The following is a 20081-nucleotide window of genomic DNA, read 5'->3' on the forward strand; positions in this document are numbered from 1 at the left end:
ATATAGATGGCTAGTGGCAAAGCTAAGATTAGAATGCAGGATTTTTGAGGTACTCAATTAAACAAGCATTTATTAAACACATCCTGTGTTCCAAGCACTGTTCTAGGTGCTAGATATTCAAAGACAAAAGAAAAACATCTCTTGCCTTCAAGGGACTTATATTCTCTAGGGCCTTGGGGGCAGCATGAATATAGAAATTTTTTTTTAAATTCAGAATTTTTTTTGGCACTTAGAGTCTACATGATACAATAAAGCCTTTTATCCTATACTGTTTTATATCTGTTGCATGCATATTTGTCTTATCTACCCAACTAGATGGTAAGCTTCTTGAGGGCAGAGATTGTATCTTCTTCCTCAAAGTCTAGAACAGCAAAAGTTGCACAGTAGGCATTTAGGGAGTGTTTTTTGTTGAACTAATGTAACGGAATTTTTTCTAGAGTTTTTTCCTCTGGCTTATCACCAGTTTAGCTGCAAGGTGGTCAGAATCTGGCCATAGCAATTCTCAGAGACATTCTACCAAGTTGTAGAAGGGTTGCTGTTTGCATGAGTGCAGGAAACTTACAATGATGACGCCTTGGATTCTTTGAGTATTAAAGAAAACAGAAAATACATATATAGTGAATCTTTTTTAAACTAATTTGATTCTTTGAAAGGGAAATTCTCACCTACCTTTGTTCTTGTGATATGGGTTGTTCCTAGGGGAGTTTGATCTGGATTGTATGCTCCTAGATTTAGTTCTAAAAGAAACCTTAGAGGTCCTTGTGTGGAAAAACTGAGGCACAGGTAGATTAAGTAATCTATTTGGGGTCAAACAGCTAGCAAGTTTCTGAGGCAGGTTTTAAATATAGTTCTGATTCCAAATACAGCACTCTGTCCACGAGGCCACACAAGTTGGCAGTTGGCCAAGCAAGGGTAAGTGGGCATTAATGGGGAAGTGAGAAGCAAAAGATTTTTTGAAATTCATATTGGGGCTTTGACTTAAGTTCCTGATAAAAATAAAATCTTCCTTTCTTCTCCTTTCCTCATCTTATCCCTTCACTGTGCACCATGACTTCCAAAGAGGACTAGGGATTCTCAATAACCAGCAGTATGAGACTAGGACCCTATAATACAGAAATCACAATAGCTCTGGAAGAATAATAACCAAGTCTACACATAAGAAAGATTCATTTGACAGTTGCCAGTATGTGAAATTTAGATTCCATGGGTAGATTGTGAAGGCTTAGTGTCAGGGAAGAGAAAAAAAAAAATTCCCAAATAATGAAAGTTAACCAGAAGTACAATGGGTTCCTTTAAAAGGTAATGGATTCAGGAGATCATCCTGCATAATAATGACCAACTGTGAAAGACTTGGCTACTCTGATCAATCAATGATTCAAGACAATTTAAAAGGACTCATGATGAAAAAATTCTATCCACTTCCAGAGAGAGAACTGATGAACTCTGAGTACAATTAAAGTATAATTTTCTCATTTTTTTTCAATGAATTCTCACTTATTTGAGGACATCAGGCAAAATTTTGTTGGCCATGTTATAGTGGAGATTCTTCTTCAAGTATAGGTTAGACTTAATGGATAAGGAGTCCCCTTCCAGCTCTGAAATTCTGGGATTTGGTGCAGGTGATAAGACCTTTTAGGAAACTGTTGCTTGTACTAATCTGGTGGCAGAGATTTTGTGGAGGTTGTTAGTGGTGGTCCTTCAGGAAGGTGATGCCATGACGTACAAGTGAATTGGATTTAAGTGAGGGAGGACTGTGAAAGTCGCCAGCCTCACTTTCTCCTCCAGAGTCATCAGGGTCCAGCTGCAAGATATAGACCAGGACAACTGGAAATGGCCTTGGATGCAGAATCAAAAGGAAGTAATATCTGTTTGAAATATGAGGGTCTAAAGAGAAGGCAGAGTCAGAATGGAGAGGATGCGCAAGTTCAGAATGAAAATGATGGTGATGATCATCAATACGTCAATCAAGCATTTATTAAGTATGTTAGATATTGGGGATCAAAAGACAGAAACAAAACAGTCTGTGCCCAATAACCTATCTATACTGATGGAGGAAGCAACATGTAGGCAAATGGGTTCATACAAGGTAGAAATAGAGTACAATGCAGATAACCTTGGAAGGGAAGGTTCAAGTGACCCATGCATCTCTAACTGAACATGGCCAAAACTGAGCTCATCTTCTTTCCTCCAAAACCTTTCCTCTTCCAAACTTTCACATTACTATGACTCACATCATATTGTCAAATACTGCCATTTCTATGTTCATAATATTTCTCATTAGAATCTCAGTTTATGATTAACCTGATTTACAAGTAACCAGATTTACATATGCTTTAGTGGAGGGGAAAAATTTTTTGCAAAATGTGTCTTGCAGGAACAAACAAAAATTCACAGTATGAACATCAAAATTTTATTGAAAAATATCACCCAAATAAGGCTGTAGCACCAAGAGCCACGAATATATTTAACCATAATGCAATGTCACATTTATGTGACATTCTGAAAAAAATGTCAAAAACAAGTATCATTAGATAGATTCTCAGGCAGAAGCCAATGTAAAGAAAAACAAATCAGTGAGTCAAAATATGAAAGTGATTCTAAAAATTCTAAAAACTGAAAAATAAATGAAGCTCTTACTTTTAGTGAAAGTAGCATAATGGATAACACTCCCTTAGTTGAAATCCCTTACATTCTCATAGAAGGAGATTCTACTTCCAAGCAATAACCTTTCCTCTTCCTCCTTATTTGTCTCCCTCATGCTAGCCACAACTCTTCTCAAAGGTAAAGGGCAGGTTAATTTATTTTATTTTCAGTTTATATTGGGCACTGATCATTGCTATTGTATTTCAGGAACATTATGGACAAAAAACTTACTTAAAATTATAATTATTTTACATGAATATTTTTGGGGACGTGGTACCGATCATCCAACTTTACATTATTTCCTGTGGGAAAATTCTCTTTGCAAAATGAACAAATCACATGACAAACAGAATCTCAGAACGAATTAAATTCATAAACCAAGGTTCTACTGTATTCCCTTCTTTTTACTCAATAAGTTACCACCTTAATTCAAGCCCTCCATTACCTTTTACCCAGATTATTGTAATTGTCTTCTAATACCTGTCCCTGCCTCAAGTCTTTTCCCACTTGAACCCCTCCTCTCGATAGCTGCCAAAGTGATTTTCCTAAAGCAAAGGCATAAATAATGATGATCAACTGTGAAAGACTTGGCTGCTCTGATCAATCAATGATTCAAGACAATTTAAAAGGAGTCATGATGAAAAAATCCATCCCCCTCCAGAACCCCTTGTTCAAAAAACCTCATGAGCTTCCCATTACCTCCAGAACCAAATACAATATCCTCTGGTATTTTAAGGCTGTTAACAACCCTTGTACTCTTCTCATAACAATACATCCCTCTATGCACTCTAGAATCCAATAATGGCAAAATTGCTGTTCTTCACAAGGTTTGGGCAGCTAAGTGGTAGCAGACAGTTAGGCGGCACAGTGGCCTAGAGTCAGGAAGACCTGAGTTCCAATCTGGCCTCAGACACTTACTAGCTGTGTGACCCTGGGCAAGTCACTTAACTCTGTTTGCTTCAGTTTCTTCATCTGTAAAATGAACTGAAGGGAGAAATGGCAAAGCACACCAATATCTTTGCCAAGAAAACCCCAGTCTGAAAACCAAAGGAGAGATTAATAAAATTGAAATTAAGAAAACTATTGAATTAATAAATAAAACCAATAGTTGGTTTTATGAAAAAACTAATAAAATTGATAAACCTTTGGTCAATCTGATTAAAAAAAAGAAAGAAGAAAACCAAATTACTAATATTAAAAATGAAAGGGGTGAACTCACCTCCAATGAGGAGGAAATTAAAACAATAATTAGAAACTACTTTGCCCAACTTTATGCCCACAAATTCGTTAATCTAAACGAGATGGATGAATATTTGAAAAAATACAAATTGCCCAGATTAACAGAAGAGGAAGTTGAATACTTAAACAACCCCATCTCAGAAAAAGAAATTGAACAAGCCATCAATGAACTCCCTAGGAAAAAATCTCCAGGGCCAGATGGATTCACAAGTGAATTCTATCAAACATTTAAAGAACAGTTAATTCCAATACTACATACACTATTCTTGAAAATTGGGGAAGAAGGAGTCCTCCCAAATTCTTTCTATGATACAAATATGGTTTTGATACCCAAACCAGGAAGAGACAAAACAGAGAAAGAAAATTATAGACCAATTTCCATAATGAATATAGATGCAAAAATCTTAAATAAGATTCTAGCAAAACGAATACAGCATCTTATCACGAGACTAATACATTATGATCAGGTAGGATTCATACCAGGACTACAGGGCTGGTTCAATATTAGGAAAACTATTAGCATTATCGATCACATCAACAACAAAGCTAACAAAAACCACATGATTATCTCAATAGATGCAGAAAAAGCTTTTGACAAAATACAACATCCATTCCTACTAAAAACATTGGAGAATGTAGGAATAAAGGGAACTTTCCATAAAATAATAAGCAGTATCTATCTAAAACCTTCAGCAAGCATCATATGCAATGGGGATAAGCTAGATGCATTCCCAATAAGATCAGGGGTGAAACAAGGTTGTCCATTATCACCACTATTATTTAATATGGTACTAGAAATGTTAGCTGTAGCAATTAGACAAGATAAAGATATCCAAGGAATTAAAATAGCCAAAGAAGAAACTAAGTTATCACTCTTTGCAGATGATATGATGATTTACCTAGAGAATCCCAGAGATTCAAGTAAAAAATTACTAGAATTAATAAACAACTTTGGCAAAGTTGCAGGGTACAAAATAAACCCACACAAATCTTCTGCATTCCTATATATTAGCAACAAAGTCCAACAGCAAGAGATAGAAAGAGAAATCCCATTTAAAGTTAGGGTAGACAGTATAAAATACTTAGGAGTCTACCTGCCAAAACAAACCCAGGGATTATATGAACACAATTACAAGACACTTTTTGCACAAATAAAGTCAGATTTAAGTAAGTGGAAAAACATTAGTTGCTCATGGGTAGGCCGTGCTAATATAATAAAAATGACAATTCTACCCAAATTGATATACTTATTTAGTGCCATACCAATTAAACTATCAGACAATTACTTTCTAGAGCTGGACAAAATAATATCAATATTCATTTGGAAAAACAAAAGGTCCAGGATATCAAAGGGACTAATGAAAAGAAATGCTTGGGAAGGTGGCCTAGCGCTACCAGACCTCAAACTGTACTATAAAGCAGCAATTTTCAAAACCACTTGGTATTGGCTAAGAAACAGAGAGGTAGACAAGTGGAATAGACTTGGCACTCAAGATGCAGTAGGCAAGGAATATAGCAACCTTCTGTTTGATAAACCCAAGGACCCCAGCTTCTGGGATAAGAACTCATTGTTTGACAAAAATTGCTGGGAAAACTGGATAACAGTGTGGTGGAAATTAGGCATAGACCCATACCTGACACCGTACACAAGAATAAAGTCCAAATGGGTACATGATTTAGGTATAAAGATTGATACCATGAATAAACTGGAGAAGCAAGGAATAGTGTATTTATCAGATCTATGGAGAAGGGAAGAATTCTTTACTAAAGGAGAGATAGAATGCATTATGAAATGCAAAATGGATAACTTTGATTACATTAAACTGAGAAGTTTTTGCACAACCAAACCCAATGCAACCAAAATCCGGAGGGATGTAGTAAATTGGGAAAGAATTTTTACAGCTAAGCTCGGGGATAAAGGCCTCATTTCTAGAATATATAGAGAACTGACCCAAATGTATAATCATACAAGTCATTCCCCAATTGATAAATGGTCAAAGGATATGAACAGGCAATTTTCAGAGGAAGAAATTAAAGCTATCTATAATCATATGAAAAAATGCTCTAAATCACTATTGGTTAGAGAGATGCAAATCAAAACAACTCTGAGGTACCACATCACACCTATAAGATTGGCAAACATGACAGAACAAGAAAATGATAAATGCTGGAGAGGATGTGGGAGAGTTGGAACACTAATTCATTGTTGGTGGAGCTGCGAGCGCATCCAACCATTCTGGAGAGCAATTTGGAACTATGCCCAAAGGGCTACAAAAATGTGCATACCCTTTGACCCAGCAATATCGCTACTAGGACTATATCCCCAAGAGATCATAAAAATGGGAAAGGGTCCCACATGTACAAAAATATTTATAGCAGCACTCTATGTAGTTGCCAAAAACTGGAAGTCAAGGGGATGTCCATCAATTGGGGAATGGCTGAATAAATTATGGTATATGAATGTAATGGAGTACTATTGTGCCATAAGAAATGATGAACAAGAAGACTTCAGAGAGGCCTGGAAGGACTTATATGACCTGATGCTGAGTGAAAGGAGCAGAACCAGGAGAACTTTATGCACAGCAACAACCACAGTGTGTGAGAGTTTTTCCCGGTAGACTTAGATTTTTGTAATAACACAAGAACTTCTTACCAAAAAAAAAAAAAAATCCCAGTGGAGGATCTCAAGGCAAAATGCCTGCCACACTCAGAGAGAGAAATATGGAAGTCACTCACATATTGTAGCAGATCATGTTTGTGTATGTGTATGTGTTTGTGTATCATGTTCTGATTTGTTATACGATTTCTTTCATTTATCTTAGTCTGACTACATAGCATGACTATAGTGAAAATATACTCAATAGGAAAGTATATGTAGAATCTATACAGAATTGTATGCAGTCGTGGGGAGGGAGGGGGGTAGTGGGGAGTAGGTGGGGAGGGATAAAATGGCAATTGTATGGCAGTGATTGTTAAACATTACAAAATAAAAAAAAAAAAAAAAAAAGAAAACCCCAGTCATGAAGAGTCAGACATGACTGAAATGACTGAACAATACACAGGACACTACCACCCAGGCTCGCCCCCTGCACTGGTTGTCCCCCATGCCTCAAATATTCTCTCTCCTCCTCTCTGCTTCTTGAGATGCTCAACTTCTTTCAAGACCCAGCTCAAATATAACCTTCTATAGAAAGTCTTACTGATCTCCACAGTCACTTGAACCCATCCCCCCACCCCAAGATTACCTCAGTTCTATTCAGTATCTATAATCTATGAACCTGTTTTCTTACATGTTGTTACCTACATGAGTATAAAAACTTCTTGAAAGAAAAGGCAGTTTTTGTATGCTCTTTTTCTGCGTCCCCAATGCTTGGGGATTATATACCAGTGCCTATATGTAAGTGCTTAATGAATGCTTGTTAACTAATTGATGGAGATGAAAGGCAATATTACTAATGAATCCCTGGGGTAAGAGCAATTCTGTAAGGTATCTGTGAAGTCTAGGCTGGTTTTTCCTTAAAAGGTATTGAAACCATATTTCAAACTTAATTGTTACAGTTTCTAATGCCTTGGATCACTGACAAAGCTTGCTGGTAGCCTAGGTGCAAAGAATCCAGGGCACAAGAAATCATCTGGATCTTCTCTCAGGCTTCTGACCAATTGACCAACCTGACCACCCTAAGCACAGGGAAACTGCACTCAGGTGGGTGTGTGCTGTATCCTTGCTGAACATCCTTTTCTTGCTCTGAATGTTCTTTACTTGTTATGACTGATTAATCGATCAATCAGCAAGCATTTATTAAGCTCCTATTTGCCAGCATCTTCTCCCATTCTCCCTGTTGGGGTGCCCTCCCTTTTTTGAGGAATTGCTGAAACTGGCAGTATCAATTACTTGAAGACCCTTGGATTTGTGAACACTTACAAATACATTGAATGCTAGGGTGTTTTCATTATTGAAATAATTTCATATATGCCCCTACCAAACCTGAGTCCTCCATGTGGCCATATAGTACTTGAGACTTTGTCCTTTGCCATGTGTCACTGTAGCTATAGGACCAAGGAGGGACTATGCAATAGCAGGACACGATCCACACAGTCATTAGAATGCAACTCTTTGTGTCTCTCTTATGGGCAAGCGTTACCTTACCTTCCCCTACAAAATAGTAGCTCTAATACAGCTACTTAGCCAGATATATGGATCTTGTAACCCTCATTACCTGAGTGATGGGAGTCAGGCATGTGGGAGTCAGTGAGCTCTGGGACAGTGACTGCATTTGATATATTTTAAGCTATTTCTTATTTAACTATTTGGTTGTCATCACGTTACTTTCGGTTTTCAGTATATCTGGGGAGTTGTTCCTGTTACTGTATGACATCATCGGAAATATGTAGACTGATATTTTAAAAAAGGAGGGGAGGGACAGATTCAGCATGTAGGACCTCAAGAGCATCACTGTAAAGAGTTTTAACCCAATGCTGAGAAAATGCTTGGGGGAGCAGCTGGATGCTGTTATATGTGAAAAGCATGTTGCAAACCCTAAATAAAGCATTAGAAAAATGTCAGCTATCATTATTACTGTTATCACCATTTTACACAAGATGAAACAAAGAGATTGAGTGACTTAACTATGATCACACAGCCCATGTCAAGCTGGGTTCACACCAAGCTCTTCTGACTTTAATTCCTGTTTTCTTTTTGTAAACATCAAAGTAAAGTGAGTCTAAGGACACTTTTCATGACTAATGACTAGCTGTTAACAGTCAACATAAATATTACCAGATGAGCAGCTATCTGTAAAGGAAATGTTCAGTTGTAGGATCACTGCACCTGCCACAAGATTAGAATGATACATTATGGAATTTTGCACTGAATCCAGAAGCTAAAAGAATAGGACTGCCAAGGGTTCACAAAACCCAGGACCTTGAAGTAATTCATGCTCCTGGTTTCAGCAACTCCCACAGCGGGAGGACACCTCCATGGGAGGATAAGGGAGGATGTGGAGTTTAGGAGTCTGATGTTTTCATTATGGTTGTTTGAGTTACTGATATGGAAATGATAGTTCTCCCTGCAGATATTGATATAACTTACCCTGGGAACCAAAGAGAGGGCTGACTATGCCAGAAGCCCTGTCTGAATCCCTTTTTGTGTACATTCATTTTTCTTATTCTGACCCACTTTAGTGAATCTCTGCCTTATGGTGCTTGCTGAAGATGACCCTAACACTTTATCCCTAATAAATATTCCCTATTTGAAAAGCACAGTCTATTGGGGCAAACAGACTGAGCTTTTCAAATAGGGAATATTTACTAGGGGCAGGGGATTTAAGATGCTAAATAGTTAGAAGATGAGAATTCCTCAGTCTGGAATTTAAGTGCACTGGTTAATGAATCCTTTTCACCCCATCCCTTAAGAGAAGGATAATTTTGAGCTAGGAAATGCAGGTTGCTCAGTGCAGTAGAAACATTGCTGGATTTATGATTAGAAGATCTGGATTCAAATCCTGACTCAACCATCTTGGGGGGCATAAATTTAGTCATAGAAGGGACCTAAGAATGCCTAATTTAACCAATCCTTTCTAAGGAAATAGATCCAGAGGCCAAGGAAGTGACCAAGACAAGATTCGAACCAAGGTAAAGACTGCATGTCCAGCACTCCTGCCATGGGCACCATGCTATTCCCTGGACCAAGTTAAGCAACCTTCCCTGGGGAGCTTCACTGCTTTGCTCTATAAAATGAGCCTGGAAGAATTCAAAAGAGCAAATGCTTTGTATTTACTTGTAGCTTAGTCCAATGTACTTTGTTCTTATATTTGATTATTACTATATCATATACAGAAATTGAATTCTAACAAAATAGTTGTCACAATGCAGAAGTGATTCCTGTCGTTTAATATTCCATGCTTTAGCAGCCCAAAGTAGGCAGAAATCAGGGAAACTTAACCTTAAATAACAGAGTTGAGAATAGTTATGAGACTGTCAGGTTCCAAAGAGCCCTGACATAGAAATCCAAAAGCCTGGGTTTTAGCCTGAACTCTACCACTGAATTGCCAGGTAACCTTGGGCAAGTTACTTAACTTCTATGTTTCATATTTTTCCATTTGCCTGTGTTGATACTCTTTGCAATTTCCACCTCACAAGATTGTTTTATGTTTCAAATAAAGTCAAATCCATTATACTTTGCAGATTATAGAAGTACCATACAAGTATGAGTATGCAACAGGTAGAGTGCCAGGTCAGGAGTCAGGAAGACTAATCTTCCTAAGTTCAAATCTGGCCTCAGACTCTTACTAGCTGTGTGACCCTGGGCAGGTTATTTAATCCTTTTTGCCTCAGTTTTCTTATTTGTAAAATGAACTGAAGAAGGAAACGGTAAACCACTCTATTATCTCAGCCAAAAAAAACTCCAAATGGGGTCATGAAAAATCAGACACAACAAGTATGAGGGATTATCATTATTATCATTAATAATATTGTTCAAACTCAGAGCCCATAGAATTTCAGTAAAAGCAATGAAAATCTTGATTAGGGACTGAGAAAACCTTCTCCTCTTACCTCTTCCCTTTTATTTGACCCTCATGTGGCTTTCTGTGTAGAGGAATCAGTCAAAATCAACCCTCTATCTCAAGAATGGGCCAGTCTGCTTTCGTTTTTTAATTTTTTTCTGCATTTGATAAGAGGGTGAAATGGTCCCTTGGGAAAATATTATTGTTTCATTATTTTGACTGAGCAGTGCCAAGACTATATGAATTGCCCTGCTTTTGTATGTTTGTCCTTCACTCTCAAAGAGGACCATGACATCAAGATGATGGCATGACTTGCAGCTGACTTTGATGTGAGGGAGGGAGGGCTGTGCAAGGTCACCAACCTCACTTACTCCTCCTGAGCCATCTGGGTCCAGGGGCCTGATATTCTGCTGACTCCAGCTAAAGGGAAATTCTCCTCTCCCATCACCTGCCAGTTTTTCCAATTGTTCCCCAAAGTTCCATGGACAATGTGGAGAAAGTTCAGAGGAGGTGGTTCTTATGATTTCCTTGCAACAAAGGACTGACACCTTGTTTTAGGACCGAAGCCTACAGCTTCATAAAGCCATAGAATTTTAGGGCTGAAAAGAAGCTCTGAGATCATCTGGTCCAAGCTCCTCATTCTACAGATGAACAAACTGTGTCTCAGAGAGTCAAAGTAAGACTCCTAAGGCCACTACTTCCATTAGGGGAGGAACTAGGACTAAAAGTTTTTTGTTTTTTTTTTTAGAGTATTTAATCACTCATCTAATCCATACAATTATTGGTTGTTAAACTTCTGGTTGAATTTAGGGAGAACAAAGAAGTGGCAACAGGTAAGAAAAAAATGCCTGTAGACCAGAGACTCCAAAATGTATTTGGCCTACTGCCCCCTTTTCAAGAAAAAAACATTACTCAGTGCTCCCCATGGAAATCTACTTTCTTTAACCCTTTAATTTTTAAATATTTGGGTTTCTTTAAAAAGCAATTAAAAATGATACATCTTAAATTTAATAATTTATTGTAATTTTATATTTTTTTTCCTGCATTGCAATTTTGGTGATGCAATATTTCATCATGTAACCTTATAGTACTGTATCGTAAACAAGTCATGACACACACATTCCTGCTGATGCATGCTGGAGTTCCCAGCAATGCACCACATGCTCACTTGCCAAAACTTGCTGATTAAGACCTGTTGGTAGACTTGACCACTGATTGGTTATAACTTACATTTTGTGTTTATTTAGAAAATAATGTAATCACTGTGACTTTAATTCTCTTACACAACAGATGAAACATGGAAAACAGCTTTTCAAAATTTTCTTATCCTCTTATCTTGTCTTCCTGCCTTCTGCTTCCATCACTTCCTTATTTTTATTCAACACCTCAGTAGCACCTGAGCTACTACCACTCACCCTGGATTGCTCCAATAACCACTTTGGGAACCTCTGCATCCAGATGACCAGCTTTAACTATTCAATCTCCTCCTTTCTTCTGGTCTTCTTGGCTCTGAGGCTAGGTCCCTATACACTATGCTACATTGTTTATATAAAATTTATTTTTTATTTCTTTAGAGACTGTTTCTACTTAATTTTGTGCAGTTTAGAAACAGATTTTTTTTTTAATTTTAGAAAAGAAAAAGGTGAAAATTTAGTTTCCAGAATTGGTATTTTTAAGTCAATGTGGAAAACTTTTTTTTCAAAATGATATTATGGAACATAAATGAAAAATTCTACAAAAATCATTAATCTCAGGAGCTGTTTTGCTTATGAAAAGAAAATTCTGTGCATAATTTAATATTTGTAGTAGTTTTAAGGCAAACTGACATAGTGAGAGCACTGGATTTAGAATCAGAGGATTTGGATCCAAAACTTTGCTCTATCAGGGACTACCTGCATGACCCTGGGCAGTTAGGTGGTACAGTGGATAGAGCCCCAGACCTGGAGTCAGGAAGACTCATGCTCTTGAGATAACATCTGGTCTCAGACACTTCCTAGCTGTGTGACCCTGGGCAAATCCTTAACCCCATTTGTCTCAGCTTCCTCATTTGTAAAAATGAACTGGAGAAGGAAACAGCAAACCACTCCAGTATCATTGTCAAGAAAACACCAAAAGGGATCATGAAGGGTAGAACAAGACTGAAACGACACAGCAACAATCACAAATCTGACCATAAGCAAAGCATTTTATCCCTTACAAGCTCAGTTTTCATCATCCATAAAATGAATAGGGCAGATGATCTCTCAATTTTCTCTTCCAATGAAAAATTCCATACTTAGTCATAATTACAAATAGTTCTCGCTTTCTGTAAGTGCATTGTTCTGTAGACCTCTACTTTTTTACGTAGTGCAAATTTTCCCCTACCCACTTACTTCACTTAGTCTATATAGCAAAAATATACACAAAATAATACCTTTATGCAAATCATAAAATATACTAAAATGCAGACATATTAAATACTGAACCATGATAATAAACAGAATTGTGACATGAAAGGTAAAGTTAATGATAAAGTACGCATGGTACCTTTAACCTAGATGTGCAGTAAAGCCCTTCTCCACCCACTTCACCTAGTCTTTATCACTGGTAGTTGGCCATTCAACTTTCTTTATAAAGTTATCATTTCCCTCATGTATCTGTTGATAGAGAGCAGCATTATCTTCTCCTAGTCTTTCAAAATTCTTTAAGTAAAGTCAAATTCGCAAAATGCAAATTTATATAAAGCAAGAATTGCCTGTGATCTTAAAATGTCTTTTAAAAAGTCTTAACATTATATTTATAAATTTATTGATTTTTTCTGCTAATTTGACTTCTATTTTAAATACATTTGATTTACAAATGTAAATACATTTACATTTGTAAATAACTTTACAAAATATGTCTATATCGGAAATACATTTACAAAAAATACATTTAAATGGTAAGCATCTCTTAATTTTTGTCCTTTCCATAAATGTACTCAGTAGTTCAAAACATGATTAGTAACTAGTAGGTCTGTTTTCTCCCATCCCTAGTCCATCAGAAAGATTGGTCCACTTTTCTGAGACCACAAAAGAAGAGCCTGAAGTCATGGCTCCAGAAGCTCTTATCTTCTCTCGGAAATGCCAAGCTTTCAAAACCTCTAGAGGAAGGGTCCAAAGGGACAACACTTATCATTTCTCAGGATTACAAAAGTCAGTATTGGGACTGCTTGGAGCAGAGCCTCAAGGTTGCCAGACAGATAAAAGAAAGGCATTCTGAATGTCAGCTCCCAGGGAGACTGGGGTTTAGAGTGAACTAGGAAGCACCTCAGTGACCACAAGCTATAGTGACTATAGCCTCTTGTCTCAAGGACTTTAATACCAGCATGCAGGTCTACAAAAATTTCTAGATAGGTTTTATTTTCCATCCTTCATCTCCTTCCCCCTACCCCTGTATCTGAGCCATAGCTGTCACTGGGGTCCCTGCCTGGGCTGGATTTCCCACCATTAGGGAGATTTATACCTTAGAATTGAAAAGCAGTGTTGGCTCTTAGAGTATCATCCCCATTCTCCTACAAAAGTCTCTGAGAGCAAAGCAGGGAAAAAGTTGGCCTTCCACACGTGCATAGTACAACAACACTGGTGTGACTTCTGGGGCTCTGAAAAGGCTTCCTTTGCCCCCAGATGCCTTCCTTACCTATTGACATTTGACTGAAACTGCCTCTCCCAAAGGACGGTCTTTTATTCCATAGATAGAGAGAAGACTCCACCAAAAGGAACAGACCCTCGAGACTTTCAGTCAGGTAAAATAAAAGCAAATTCACCCTCTCCCTCCCACTAGAAGAGGAAATAGTGCTATATTTTAACCTGATGTTTAAGGGACTTATGGAAAGTCCTGTCTTGAAAGCAGGTGTTAGTCAGTGGAAAGCATATAGTTCCAAGACAATGGAAGAAGAGGGTATAAAGTCTTCCAAAGAAGAGATAGTATGATCATAAAAGGGAAAATGGAAAGGAGAAAAAAATATATTTTGAACACCTACCATGTTCCAAGCAGTGTGCTAAGAGCTTTTATAAATATTATCTTAGTTAATCCTAAGAACAACCTTGTGAGATTGGTACTATTATTATCCCCATTTTTCAGATGGGAAAACTAAGGCAGAGAGTAATTTATTCAGGATCACAAGACCAGTAAATATATGAGGCAGAATCTGAAGTCAGGTCTTCCTGCTTCCAGCCCAGGCTTTATCCCCTGTGCCACCTAGAAGCAGAAACACAAACTGCCTTGACATTTTATCAGGCTAGCTGGAGAAGAAAGTGTTTTAGAACTGGATCATGTGATAATTCCTGAGGATTCTAAGGATCTGACCATGAATGGATAATTAATGATATTTCCGTGATTTTGTATCATTTTTTTCCCTTTAAAATAAAAAAAAAAGGCTAAGATTCACCCACTCATTTATATTCCATCATTTGGCAACAAATGCTTTTCCAAATGAGTGATTCTCAGTGAATTCATATCCACCTTAGGGAGGGGGAAGTAGAGAGCCCACACATAAAATCTTATTTATCCAAATGGTATTTATTAAGGGATTATAGTCCACAGAGACTTCATGAGGGCTTAACAAGGGAGGGACACTACATATCTCTGAATCAGATTTCACTTAAAAGGTATATGTAATTGTGGGTGAATAGCACAGTTGCAGATATAGATTTCTTAGATTCTTTTATTTTGTAAAAGAAGTCTCATCTTTGACACGTACCAGTCAGATTTTCCTCTATTCCCAAGGGTTCTAGGGCAGTGATTGTGGATTAGCAAAGATATTCTCTCTCATTTCTGCTCCCTAAATACTCCTTGGTTTCTTTTGCTACTGTTTGGTCTCTGCAGTGGTTATCAGACTCTTCATGGCCCCATTTAGGGTTTTCTTGACAAAGATCCTCGAATGGTTTGTCATTTCCATCTCCAGCTCGTTTTACAAATGAGGAAATTGAGGCAAACAGGGTGAAGTGATTTGCCCAGGTTCACACAGCTGGTGTGAGGTAATATTTGAACTCAGGAAAAGGAGTCTTCCTGACTCCAGGCATAGCACTCTATCCACCATATCACATAGCTGCCCTTGATGTCCTTAAACATTATAATTCATTGACAGGGCAAAGAAGGAAGAAAAGGAAAGAAGGAAAATATCTGACTAATTCTCATGGCTTACTTTTGAGTTGGTTCTCAAAATGAGAGGAACTTTGGTTCTCATGGTCTTGCTTACATTTCGAAAACATTTCCAGAGTCCAGGAGCGCAGATGGAGTGGTTGGTATTATTTTATCTCAGTTGAGCTCTCTCTATAGCAAGGCAATTCTTTATCCTCAATCCGTGATTTAGTCTCTAGCACACTCACCATAGGAACTGTTCCAAACATTTTCTGCCCTCAAGCCTTCCATATCAATCCTCTCTGCTGAGGATCTTATGTCATATGGTTGCTTTAAAAATTGAAGCTGTTCTGCGTAAGCCCTCTCTTCTCTGTTTCTGCTTATATCACATCCCTCTGACATAACCTTCACTATCTCCTATTTTACCCTGGTTTCTGATGAAGAACTTGGCTTTGCCAAGCCAGTCCCTTCATAGTACACTTGATCTCCTCCCTTCCTATTTTCACTGGCAGGTCATCCCCACTAAGATCTTCCCTTCTAATCTCCAATCTCTGCCTATCTACTCGCTTCCTTTCTACTGTCTAAAAAAAGTCCATTTCTTTCCATTCCTTAAGAAATCCTCACCAGATTGATGCTAGCTATTGTCCTATATCTTTTCCCTGCTTGCCCAATATCTTACCTCCCTTTCTCAGCTAAATCTTCTCTATTTTTTCAATCAATAAGCATTTATTTTCCCTCCCTCTTACCAACCTCCCTCCCTCTTTTTTTTTAAAAAAGAAAACCCTTGCCACAAATACTCATAGGAAAGCAAAACAAATTCCCATATTGGCCATAGTAAAAAATCTCCTTTTGCATATTTAGTCCATCACATCTCCTTTAGGTAGTGGGTACCATTCTTCATCATTAATCCTCTGGAATCACGGTTGATCATGAATAGATCAGAATTTTTAAGTATGTCAAAATTTTTCATTTTTCCCTTTGTCCCAGCAATACCAGTTCTAGGTCTGTATCCCAAAGAGATCGTAAAAATGGGAAAAGGACCCACATGTCCTTTGTACACATGCACAAAAATATTTATAGCAGCACTTTCTGTGGTGGTAAAGAATTCGAAATTGAGGGGGTACCCATCAATTGGGTTATGGCTGAATAAGTTGTGGTATATGAATGTAATGGAATATTATTGTGCTATAAGAATGATGAGCAAGTAGATTTCAGAAAAACCTTGAAAGACTTATTTGAACTGATGCAGAACTGAGCAGAACCAGGAGAACATTGTACACAGTAACAGCCACATTGTCTGATGACTGACTTCAGTAGCTCCCCGTTGCCTCTAGAATCAAATACAAACTTTCCTTCTGCATGTAAAATGCTTTACAATCTGGCTCCTTCCTATTTTTCCAGTCTTTTAAAACATGAATCCTCTCTATATGGACTCTGTGGTCCAAAATCCTACCTGTAACCCACATACAGAGTGCCATCATCAATCCTTTACATTTCAGGCATGGGAGACAGTATGAAATACATCCCATGCCTGAAATATTTTTCCTCCTTACCTCCATCTTTTATAGTCCATGGCTTCCATCAATACTTAGCTCAAGCTCTGCTTTCTGCAGGAGACTTTTCCTGCCCCCCCAGCTATTAATACTTTCTCCTCCAATATTAAGGGGTATCTACACTATATGTACCTCATTTATTTGTTGTCCCCTTCACTTATCTATGTCCCCAGTCCTTATCATAGTTCAAACAAATAATAATTGCTCAACAACTGCTTGTTAATTGGTTAAGTTAAACCCTGGAAGAGGTGACTATTAGCTCATAATGAACGCCATGACAAAACAAAACAAAACAAAGAGCAAAAGTACCATAATTTATTTATGGTGTGACTTTTTGATATAATTCAACTCTCCAAAATCTGTTTCTAGGTTCTAAAGGCATCATAAGCAGGCTACCATTCACTTGGGGTCTTTTGCTTGCTAGTGGATCTTTCTACTTCAAATTTTTCCCTGTTTCAATCCATCTTCCATTCAGCCACTAAAGTGATTTTCCTAAAGTGAAGGTCCACTCATATCACCGTTCCACCCCTCTCTAAACTCCAGTGACTTCCTAGTAGTTTCGTTAGCATTTGGAACCCTTCATCATTTAGTCCTTTCCTACCTTTTCAGTTTGTTTACTCCTTCCTTCCCCACACGAACTCTTTGATACGGTGGCATTGGTCTCCAAGTTATTCCATGAATAAGACGTTCTCTTTCTCCGTTCCCAGCATTTTTTTTGTCTCTTCACTCCCTGCCTGGAATGTTCTCCCTCCTGGGCTTCATGATTCCAGAGAGAGTAATATCTGTCATCCCATGGAATTTTCATAGGACTGATTAACAATTGACTCCTGCTTTAAACAAGCCCCATGAAGAATTAGCAATATCTAGAAAGAAAGTAAAATAGGATTACCTTATTCATTTCGTAACAGGACTCTTCATTTTACAATAAGATTTTTTATAGGTTTCCTCCTCAACATTGTTTTAGGCATATACAGCAATATTCAATGTATGAATCTTCAATTTACACGTAACTTTTCAGCAACACATAATGGGCTATTGATGTTATATTAAATATATATATATAAATATTCTATATCAAGGGATATTATTTGACCTATGTATATGTATGTATATATTATATATATATTCATGAATTATATAATTATATATTATTAATTTCACATGTTACATGTGTTTATGTATATACTTATATGTATAACTAATTTCCTATATAGTTATATTTCTGAGGATATAATTTGGCCTATGTATATGTGTATAAATGTGTGGCACTATATATGTGTATATATTTATAATTCTGTATTATTAATTTCCTACATAATTATTCTATTTCTAGGAATATGATTTGACTTATGTACATGTAATGTGTGTGTTATACATATTATAAAAGATTTGGCTTATGTAACTGTGTATATAATATATTGCATATGTATATATAATATATTATGATTATATACAACATATATTTATATTTAATTATATACCATCCATATTTTATCCTATAAAATCATCAAATATGTATAACAAGTCAAATATAATATTACATACAAATCATATCCCAACATACAGAATAATTATATAAGATATAGAATTATGTAGAATAATTATATAATAATAATTACTCAAGAAATTAATATAACACCAATAGCCCATTAACACTAGTCTTATAGAAAGATGCTCCTGCATCCCATTTTATATGATGGATGTGTTGTAGAAAAGGTATGTGTAAATTTAAGCTTCATATATTGAATACTATGTTATATGTCTAAAATTGCTGTTGAAGAGGAACCCTGCAAAGAATCCTCTTGTAAAATGAAAAGTCCCTCTAGAAAATGAATACATACATATATACACAGGCCACATCATATAAAATTTATATGTGTGTGTGAATATGTATATATTGCATGAATTATATGTATATATGTAAATGTGTGCCTATGTATATGTTGCATTAAACAATAGTTTAATTGCAATTTAATTACAATTACAATAAATTAATTACAATTAAAAACAATTAAACACTAGTCTATTATCTAATTTCCTTTCCTGAGTCAACATACATATACAATATGGCCCATGTATATGCTTACATATACATACATACACCTATGTATTATATGATATGATCTGTTTGTGTGTGGTTAGACTCAGTGGCCTTTACTCTCTTTCAGATTAAGATCTCTGATCCTATCCCAAGGTGGAGTGGGCTGCCTTGGGAGAGAGTGGGTTCCCCTAACTAGAGTTCTTCAGGTGAACTTTGGATGATTATTTGCTGTGAACGTTCTTGAGGGCACTTGTGCAGAGAGGAGCAGGTTTCTTTTGGTGGTCCATTCCAGCTCTGAGATTCTGTGATTGTGTAACTTGCCCTAGGTTTGCACAGCCAGCAAGAGGAGGAAACCCAAGTTGAATTCAGATCATCTGACTCTCAAATTTACTGCTTTTTTTCATTCCACAGTGTTGATTTTGGTCCTTCTCCCTTAATGATGCTATTTTTCTACCTGGAATTTCTTCTCTCTTCTTCTCCCCTTTTGCCTATGTTACTATTTTTCAAAGATATCTCAGATCACACACATATGTATGTTACATGAGGGGATGGGGAAAGGTAAAAAGCATTAATTGAGATCTACTATGTTATGAGCACTTTTCTTGATTTCTTCTTTTTTTAAACTAAGTTTGCACTGATTGGCCATACTGTTCCATCAACAGAAATATAAGGAAACTAAGAACACTGCATCACATTCTAGTAGTCTATTATCTCATTTTCTCTCCTGCATCAGTAAGTTATTCATTATGTCAGTATATGATGTAGTGTATATTCCAGTCTTATTCATTTTTCATGTGGATTAGTTTTATTTTCTGAACTAAATTTTAAGTTCCGGTGGAAAGGACCAGGTCTCATACTTTTCTTGTATATCCCCCATATACTAATATAGGAATTAATATAGTGCTGGGCACCTTGCAGGTGCCCAGTTAATATTTTTAGATGGTTGATTAATTAATTGAAGGAAATCTGTGGAATAATATCCACCTTGAGGTTCTAAAATGA

This window comes from Notamacropus eugenii, chromosome 5 (assembly GCF_028372415.1).
Source record: "Notamacropus eugenii isolate mMacEug1 chromosome 5, mMacEug1.pri_v2, whole genome shotgun sequence".
In the NCBI taxonomy this organism is placed as follows: domain Eukaryota; kingdom Metazoa; phylum Chordata; class Mammalia; order Diprotodontia; family Macropodidae; genus Notamacropus; species Notamacropus eugenii.